The sequence below is a fragment of the Simochromis diagramma genome, unplaced genomic scaffold (assembly GCF_900408965.1).
Source record: "Simochromis diagramma unplaced genomic scaffold, fSimDia1.1 OVJJ01000486.1, whole genome shotgun sequence".
NCBI lineage: Eukaryota > Metazoa > Chordata > Actinopteri > Cichliformes > Cichlidae > Simochromis > Simochromis diagramma.
In genome coordinates this window covers 1,784,032-1,794,088 of record NW_024387047.1, presented here as the reverse complement: position 1 = coordinate 1,794,088, position 10,057 = coordinate 1,784,032, and the positions used below count along the sequence as shown (strand labels likewise).

The 10,057-nt window shown below is 44.0% G+C and overlaps 1 protein-coding gene across 1 annotated transcript in view; it reads left to right on the top strand.

Annotated features, from left to right (window-relative positions):
• Positions 1-3,492: 3,492 nt before the first annotated feature.
• sertad2b (SERTA domain containing 2b) overlaps positions 3,493-10,057 on the top strand; it is a 40,872-nt gene continuing 34,307 nt past the window's right edge. Inside the window, exon 1 of the mRNA XM_040044702.1 lies at positions 3,493-3,700. The gene's annotated coding sequence lies outside the window, so the exon portion shown is untranslated. The remainder of the gene's footprint in view (positions 3,701-10,057) is intronic.

Genomic DNA, 10,057 nt, shown 5'->3' with positions numbered 1-10,057 from the left:
TCAGCTCTTACATCTTTTCATTCGTCGCCTGTAGCTCACCGAACCGACGTGTGTCTGCAAACACATGAACATCAGTGCCGTAAAAGAGACTTCCTCTAAATGAATTCACACGCAAACTGAAGTTATGTCACATTAATACAATCACTGTGACTGAACGCCAACATTTCCCAGGAGTATTTGCGGTTGTGCACGCCCCCACCGCCTGAGGGCGCAGCAGGACACGAATCAGAAAGCGGTAACCCAAAAAAGTCCAAACAAATATTTATCGTGGATCTCCACGTAAACGCCAAATTTTAATCGTCTGGATAAATCCTGCTACATATCAGCTTACCTAAACTAACTCTTTCATCCGTCTCACTCCCAGCACATCACACCAACACAGTTTCTTGTCGTGAGTCTCTCACAAGTTTTCTTATTTTCGTGCACGGAGACTGCAACCAGTGCGCAAATGCTCAGCTGATGTCCTTTAATGTTTCATAGCTTACTGACAACACAGGGAGGGCTGATGTGGTTAATGTCAGGGCCTTTTTTGAGTTATGTTGCTGCCAACAAAATCAAGGTGGGCTATTCCTCATTAAATTGTAAAATGTCTCATTATGCATATCACGGGGAACTTGGTGTCTGTTTGTAAATGTTTTTATTTTTGTAATCCTTACGATGATCCTAGTCTCTAAGGATGTTTTTACTTAGTCCACTCAATGGAAATTCCAGCATAGGTGGATTTTTGTCAACCATAACGATTCTTATTAGTTTCAGAAGCTCTCCCTAAAGCGTTTGGGGCTTTTTCACGTGTTTGTCTCCTGGGTACTGCTGCATTAAACACTCCAAAGGCACATTTGAGGACTTTCAGAGGGCTTTTTTTTTTAATGTCACACACATACACACACTGACAACGTGAAAACAATAACAGCTACACTGTTGTGGTTGGTGATTACTCATACTGGTCTGGGGCAATAAAAACAAAAAGAAATTTATAATGCAGTTCCTTCACATTTCCAGTAGATGTCACAGAAATCCAGAGTTATTTTCCACACATCTCACACTTTAGAAGTTCAATGCTAATACTGTCCAATTGTGTGTGTGTGTGTGTGTGTGTGTGTGTGTGTGTGTGTGTGTGTGTGTGTGTGTGTGTGTGTGTGTGTGTGTGTGTGTTTTCATTCAGACAAATCTAAAAATGAAGCGCTGACTTGAATTTGAGAGTTCAAAATGATCGTGTATTACTTGAACTGCATCACACTGCTATTTCTGTTTCTTGTCAGTTTTATAGGAAGTGAAATAGGTGAAGTCAGAAACTCGTTGGAGCACCAGTTACTGAGTGGCAAAGCTTTTTTTTTTTTTTTTTAACCATTTTTCAGCTCACTAACAGTCAGATAACTATGGTTGCTGGTCAGACCACAGTTTAGATCCGTCCATTTTCTTCCACTTATCCTTACTAGGGTCGTGGGGGTGCTGGAGCCTGTCCCAGCTACCATAGGACTAGGCAGGGTACACCCTGGTCAGGTCACCAGTCTATCGAAGGGCTAAAACAGAGAGACAGATAACCATTTGCACTCATGGGTAATTTAGAATCTCTAGTTAACCTAAGCAGCCTAACCTAACACAAGGAACCAGCCAGATGGTGGAATCAAACTGAGGACCTTCTTGCTGTGAGGTAACAGTGCTAATCGCTGTGCCACCGTGTGGCCCAGTTAGCTTACAGTTCAGTTTTTATTCCACAGACATATTTGTAAAACTGCCTCCAGCTTCATTGCTGTCTACAAATCATCACTCTACAGTGGGAAAGTGAAACTAAACGCTGCTCCAGAAACTACCTGCTATGGTCGGCAACTCATACTTGTCCTCAGAGCCTTACTAAGCAGTGCTGAGAGCGCTAACACAGGGGCGTTAATGATGAAGAAGTCCTTGTAGAAAAATATATTAGTGGAGCTTCAGAAGATCCTTGACAGCTCCCAAACTGCTGCAGACCAGCAAAAACATTCGGCACACAACCAAAGTGCACCATGCAGAACAACTCCCAGGACTAAATGCTTCTCCCTAAGACCTCTGCAGGGTTACGACAAAGACTGTCAGGTAAAAGTCCCCGATTGTTATGCGGAAGAAGCCCAGAAACAGGCAAGCATCAGAAGAACTGAGCCACTACAAACTCTATGACATCAGACAGAAATATCAGGTAGATACAAAAGAGATGGACATGGGAAGAAAAAGAGAATTACAACAATCTTATGGGGTAAAACTCCAGTTTTGGAAGATTAACCTCTCAGTGATGCTGCCAGCACACAGTAGGATATTATCTCCCAGCCAAAGCCAGCTGCATGAGGCCCCGTAAGGGATCCAGCAGGGTGGAGTGCAACCAGGCATGTCCACGGATATCTTTCAACACTCTAGGAGAAGCAGCTCAGTAACGACAGCAAAAATGAAGTCCATTCTCCAAAGTAGCTCCTGCGTGAAAGAGCTATTTCATATAAGAAATAGAGGTGACAGTAGTTTTATACCTCGACCATCAGATGGCCGTGATATGTCTTCCTACCTATGACACACAAAGTATCATCTCTAGTCTGCGGGACGCCTGCACCTTCCCCAACCTGTAGCCAGGCAGAATGAAGACTGACCACGACCCGTAAACTGTGAAAGCCCCATTTAAATGCTCAAATCCAACTATATTCTGAGGGTTTGGTTCTTAGCTTACAGTCTTCTCTACACACTGACACTTTTCTTTTAGAGGGTTTCCACCAAGAGCTGCATAAATGGACAGGAGCTACCTGCTCAGGTCAGAATTTAGGAATAAAAAAATGAAAAAGTTGCTCCACGGGGCACGTTAAGCATTAAGTTTCATCTGGACCAACAAGATCTGTTTCCCCCCCCAAAACTGGGAGGATACATGTCATCCATAGATTTCACAGACTATGGCCAATGCAAGTCAGTCTTTGGTCTGAATTCACTGACTCAGAAATCATCCTTCATGTTTCTTTATATTTATGTGAATGTGTCCCCTGCGCTCCCACCCACCTGCCTTTAATGGTCAATGGGAACGATTTCCGTGGACGGAGCGGGAGCTTGGAGTGAGGGTGGGTGTGTGTACGGGGCTGGCGTCCCTTTAAACTGCACACTGAGTTACTGTTGAGGGCTGCGTGACTCCTCGCCGCCGTACCCGCTTCCGCACAGGCGCGATTGGCCGCCACCGCTGTGTGGGCGGGACACGAAACAGTGACTCAGCTCTGAGTCACTGCACGACATGTCTGTCACAGAGCGAAGTGTGACGCGTTCACGGACTTCAGGAACAAATGACTGATAAAGAGACTCAAAGTCAGACTGAAACATGGCGAATTTTACAAAGCACATCTCCGTGTTATGAACCACATGTATAATATGTTTAATAGGCTTTCGTAGGCAACTGAACCTCCACACTGAGTGATTTCTTTTCGTTCAGGAGCAGAATTCAAAGAATATTATTTGTCCCATGACACTTGAATGCAGCACGAGGCTGGCTGATATTACAAGACTTCGCATTGGCGGCGGTCTGTGTGACATTGGAGACGTTGGACTGAGCCCGTACGTAGTCCACCAGATTTTAGGTAGAACAGAAATTAGACATCCCGGCATTGGCCGTGTGACCTTTCTCCCATCACAGAAGCTTCAGAGTCCATTTTTTCAAATCCATTTTTCTACTTCAGCACCGTGCTGGACGGATCTGCCATACAGGGTGAGTGTCTGAAACTGCATCATGAACTCTTGTACAGACACTCGCTGTCTGGGGCTCCTCTTGGTTGTGATCGTAAGTGATGTATTTTTGTGTTTATGTTTCCATCTCTATGAGTCTTCTTATCTTTAACACCTTAAACATCTCCACAAGTAGCTTTCAGCATTGTAAGAAAAAAAACAATAACCCATCATAAACTGGTTCAAAGAAGGAGCAAGTACGTTGCCTGTGTACATCAGCAGAGGCTGTCAGAAGTGGAAAAGCGCAGCGTGGAATTCCCGTTACGCACGATCATAACGCGCGTAGACAGTTCAGCGCCAAACTTCACTGGAAAAATAGCGATTTATTGGAGCGAACATGCTGCTGAACGATAATGCATAACAGGTCAAGCGCGCAGATGTGTTTTACGTGTGAAATGACGATGCTCTTGAAATCGGCCTATGTTTGACAAATGAAACATCGCTCATTGTAATTTTTGCGTGTTTAAAAAGTTTAATCAAAAGGCGTCACTTCGTCACTTCAAGTTCTTAATCATGAAGGGAGCACAGGAACTTTTTTTTGGGGGGGGGGGGGGGTATAGTTTTAAAGGGCTTTCAGGGAGATCTGATTCTTCTGGAGTTGGAGGAACTCACCGCGGTGTTCTCAGTTGACGCTCACACAGAATCAGCGCTCATTTGCTGTTCTGCTACTGCCTTCATTATATAACCGAGTTGTCTTTAAGCTCTCACACACCAGCACTGACTGACTGACAGGCAGATCGCGCTGCGCGGCTGCGCTGCTCCAGTGCGGCAGAGTATTCCCTCGTGCCTGGACTTCATACACATGTATTTATAATTTATGTGCCGTCGATGTCAAACCGAAGGAAGAAACACGTGTTTAGGATCATGTTTATTGGGTATTTTAAATCATCATTGCTCACTAGGAGCATAGACCTTCATATCTGAGTGCAGCCCGGGCTGACCGGCCTGAATGAACACTCCTGCCGTCAAATGGCCAATGCGGGGCTGGCTGGTGGAACTTTGGCAGAGGGATTACACAAGCATCCAGGCCTCTAACTCAGCAGCTAATCCAGATTAAGGTGCTGTGGTTCTTCAGTGTTCCCAGCCTGGGTCTCAGACACTGTGGCCCGTCTGGCAGGCAAAATCAGCAAATCGTCCAGCATGAGCTGTCGCTTTCCCTACTTTCAAAACTCTGCTGTACTTACAATCCTGCAGTACACTAAAAAGCAGAAATTCCTGATCTAGTATAATCATGAACCTGACCGTCACAGTAAGAGAACACCATGTTGCTAAAAGCTACCTTGATGATCAAATCTGGAGTCGCTTTGGGCCAAAAACGTTTCAGTAGCCACACTGAACAGATGCAAAGCCCTTCCAGAAGCAAGTCTCACCACTGAGCGGCTAACTTGAAAGTCCTCTGGACACTTATCTGTTCAGGTGTTTTAAGTCATTATGGAAATGAACTTTGCCTCTTTATATCCAGCAAGCCACTCAGGGATGGGGTCAGGGTTTCCTTTAAGCCACATGCTACATAAAAAATGACATGCATTTCTACTGGGATAAAATTCCATTTAAAGAGGAAGGTGTGGACCTACCTCCAACCCTAAACAGGTCAGCGGTGACTCTGTGGATGTTAAGAAACTAAAAGATGTTCCTGCTGTCCAAGCAGGCAAAAAATTCTTTCTTGGGGTTGTATGATATCCAAACACAAATTCTACCCCTTACTTGCAACACAACATGGGTAACTAATGACCTGGTATATGTTAACAGGTTAGATCAGAAAAGCATATAATCACTAGTCAGATCTGGTCAACTGTAATTCTTCCATACACTTCAAACTTAGGATTCTTTGACTGTCCTCATGTCAAGAGTAGAAGAGTAGACAGGAAGAGGCAGAGACCTGGGAAAACGAGCAGCAAAGGGCCACAGGTCGGAGTCAGACTCAGGCTGCTACGTTTAGCCTTGCAGCATCACCTGCTCACCCTGTGAGCTAAACTGGCTCCCAGCTGCAGAAATCTTGACCTACAAATGTGTCATAATCTCCAGTGGTGAAAGTTGCATTCTTGGCCTCATAGAAGTGAACATAAGAAGTCTGCAAACCTCAGGGTACAAATCTGTGTAAGACAGAGGACAGGTGTTGTACTTGTTTCTGAGGCTCAAACCGCTAAGTACTGGTTAGTGGTTCTGTTTTTCCTGACCTTCTGCTTTTAATGCATTTGGCATTCAGTATGGAGAATGTGACAGAGACTGAGAGAGAGAGAGAGAGAGGGAGGGAGAGCTCTGTGAACTATAAATAGACAGTGGGAGAGTGGTTGTGATGATAGCATCACCACACAATAATCCCTCAGCAAGACTGGCGTTGCTCCACTGCACTGTGCTGGCTCTAACAGGGAGCAGGTATCCCCTCTACTTTCCCCCTATACAGTAAGCAGGGTTATCCTGTGAACCCTTGACCTTATGCCAAAAGTCTGTGTGCATAAATGCTGTATTAAGCTTGGTAATATGGAACGTGTTTCACTCAGCCTGAACAGGTTGGAGGGTGGATGGAGCTCACTGGTCAGTCAGACAGCAGGCAGTGGGGCAGATCATGTTCCTGCAAGGTTGTGGGCATAAACTGCCATTTGTTGAATGCCATTCTGGACTCCCGCTCATATCAGCTACGTCTCAGCAAGCAAATATTGGCTATGATCAGTTTCAGCACCCACAGATCATTTCCTTGTCTTGGAAAGCTAACTATAAGCTCTAACTGCAAAAATTACAAATGAAATGGATCAATGAAGGCACTCACAGAGTGCTTTTCATTGCAGTGTTACCATAGAACTTAAAGTTTGCTTATCTTGATCTGCCTCACTGTTGCTATAGAGTTGCAAAGTGGTGGCTGCTATTTTGGGCAATCCTGATCCAGCAGTAAAGTCCCATTCATTTCTCCCACAGAAAATGTAAGGTGACTCATAGCTGGAGCGCCTCTACAGCTTGGATTACCATCAAAATCATCTGATTCAATCATCAAACCATTAACAATGGTGTTACAAAGTATTTATAATTTTTTTTTAATTAAAAAAAGTCAACGGTGTAAGGTTGTGCAAATAAAACTTCCTGGTAAGAAAGTTAACTTAAATCCTTATTTGCATTTCCACAAGAACAACTGGGTTCTTCAGATTCTGTCAGGAAATTAAGTCTGTGTATCAAAATCAGTTTTGAATTTTTTTTTAATCTCATGCGATAAAATTAAGCAGCTGTGATTGGCTGCCTCTCCACAGCACTGGCTCCTAGAGGTCATGGGTATTGTAGTATTTAGACCACAGGTGTCAAACTCCAGGCCTCGCGTGACGGTGTCCTGCAGGTTTTAGATGTGTCCTTGATCCAACACAGCTGATTTAAATGGCTAAATGACCTCCTCAACATGTCTTGTTCTCAGAGGCCTGGTGATGAACTAATCATTTGATTCAGGTGTGTTGACCCAGGGTGAGATCTAAAACCTGCAGGACACTGGCCCTCGAGGCCTGGAGTTCGACACCCCTGATTTAGACTGATGTACTTTTGCACAAAAGGCATAAAAACCATCAATCTGACAAACTCTGCAGATAGCAAATATCTCTGCTAACATAGTTCTCTGTAAATGCTTTGTCACAGTCATTATAGTATTAACCGAGCATGTTTTTCAATAGTGGGGGAAGCTGCAGCTCAGTCCTTCAGTGTCCCTGTAATGTCTCTGTTTGAGGTCTAGCTATGCAGCAACATAAACATTTGGACACTATTAGAAGCCTAATCTTTATACAAACAGATATTAGCTATATTTAAAAGGCAAATCAGTGGCTGCTGTTTTTTTTTTAAGGAAGTCATAATGTGGTCATGACACTGATGAAAATGCCCATCCGTGCTTTGTCTGTGATTTACTAATTTGAAAGTCTCAATCTTAAGAACAAATCTCAAGCTGTTCCATAATATTTCTGGTGTTAAGCTTAATGACCTTCAGCAGATGTAGTGAAGATCATCTTAAAGGGCCAGTGCACGCTTTAGGACCTTCAACATCCTTTATATACACACAGACATAAACATACTCGACACAGATTGTCAAGCTGTAATGAAAACGTCTCTCTTTTGTTGCTGCGTTTCATGGTGGCAGCGCTTGTGTGTGATGTAAGTGTTTGACTGCTGTCCATAAAATGCACTTACAGGTTTGCAGGTGCAAACAGGAGACACGCACACTCACACACAGACACACACTTGCATTTTGCTGCCTTACCATTCGTTCCATCGCCACAGTCAGCAGTCGTGTGTGTGTTTGTGTAGCAGCTCTGCATTTTTGTTTTTAGTGCTTTTACTTTGAACAGAGCGCTCACCATCGCCCCGCCCCTTCAGGCACTGACCTCCTTTTCATTATTCAAACAAACAGCAACTTTTTCTTGTTTCATTCCTTCTTTCTTTCTCACATGTTGACGCGGATACAACTTTATTTTTAATGTTTTTAAACCAACAGATCAACTGTGCAACATTACAGGGAGAAAGAGTGGCAATCGTAGGAGATTTTATTTTAGATATTTGATACTTTGATGTGTTTAAGAGGCTTTTATTGGCATGGATGTGCTTTTCAAGTTTGTAGTGTGGGAATGTGTAAAGCTGCGATAAAGGCTTCATTGTGTGAATGCTGCATGCCTTTTTTTCTTATCTTTTGAGATCTTGTAAAGTCAGGAAATGTTCAGGAAAGAAAACCGGACAAGAATTTCAGTGGTGGAATAATTTCATATTTGCCAAACAGAGCAGGGGCAACATGGTGGCGCAATAAGGCCCTGGGTTTGAATCCACCATCCACCAACAGGACAGCCGCAGATGTTCCCTGAACCTCAAAACACCCCACATTCCTGTGTTTTTAACTCCTGCCAATGTCACAGGCACCAGGGAACGTCTGTGTGCTAGACGCCACAGAACGTGCCCACTGGTCTCTTGTCCATGTGCTGATGGGTCAGAGCTGTTTTAGCAGCATGGGAGGAGAATTTAAAAAATCAGGGGGTGGTTTAACGTTGGGGCTTGTCTGTGTGCAAGAGTTAGCGTTGAAATGTCGTGAGACAAAATACTGTAACTCGAGGCTGTATTTTAACTCCCAGAACAGACCTCGTGGTAAAAGCGCGTTGTGTTACAGCATTACACCAGCGTCGGTGTTGTTTTCTGCTACGCTTACAGCATGTTTACGACGTGCATCGCAATGCACTTAGGATCTAATAACTGAGGGAGCATTGTGCTGGATTCAGAGATCCTCAGGAAACAAGACGCAACAAGCAGAGATCGGAGACACATACTGTACACGCACACACACACACGACTGAGGGGATCAGATGTCAGAGAAGGAGCATTTGCAGAGCAGGCCTCTTAACAGGAGCAACAACTGCATTCAGAGACAGACAGACAGATGTAAAGAGCAGATTTCCAGTGTCCATTGAGAAAATAAGGAGCTCCTAACTGAGCCGCTTGCACAGATGTTGACTCGTTGGGAGGTTATCATGTTGCATCCCCTAGCACACTGACTCATTGCTCCACTACCTGTATACTACGCTGAGTTACATCATGTACTCAGTTGGAATACCCCCTCCCACACACACTCTTCCTCCTACTCTGTAAGACAGCGAGAATGCTGCTCGATGCTAACGTAATGCGGTCGACTCTGACACACTCGGTTCATCATGCTGCATGAATACCAGCATGTTTTTCAGAACTAGTTTACTGTTCTACAATTTTTTTGGTGCGATGATTGTCTGAAATGAAAAGATTATGATCAGAAAATGTTGTACAGTAAACACCTTAGTCAAGTGTCCTATAAATATATTCTTTTTAAAGGGGACCTATTGTGCTGTTTGTGGCCGCTCATGTTAGATATGCCTAAGGTTTCAGATAATGAGGTTAGTGTAAGTGCAGGTAATCCCTGTTAGCCAGAAGCTCATACTTGAGATTGCTCTAAATGTTGTATTTCAAACAGCTTTTTTTTAAACTTATGCTCTGTGTGATGTCACAGAAAAGGGATATCCCTAATATGGTGATCTCTGGCACACAGCTCCGCCCATTTCCTGTTCAAATCTTTTGCTGGGCAGAATAAAGGGAGCTTAAAGGGAGGAGGAGCTAAAAACTGATTATTTTAGCTGGGGGATGAACTGAAGGGCTTTCTCCTCGATATTGTAAATTATTATTTTTCAGAGCTGCTCTAGTAGAGTGCAAAAATAACCTAATATCCGAACAGGTCCCGTTTTTGAGCACACATTGTTTCCTGAATGCACGACTCACTCCGCGACTCTTACTGGATTAGAAGGTTATGGTCTAGGGCAGCAGTCCCCAACCCCTGGGCCACGGACCGGTACCAGTCCATGAGTCG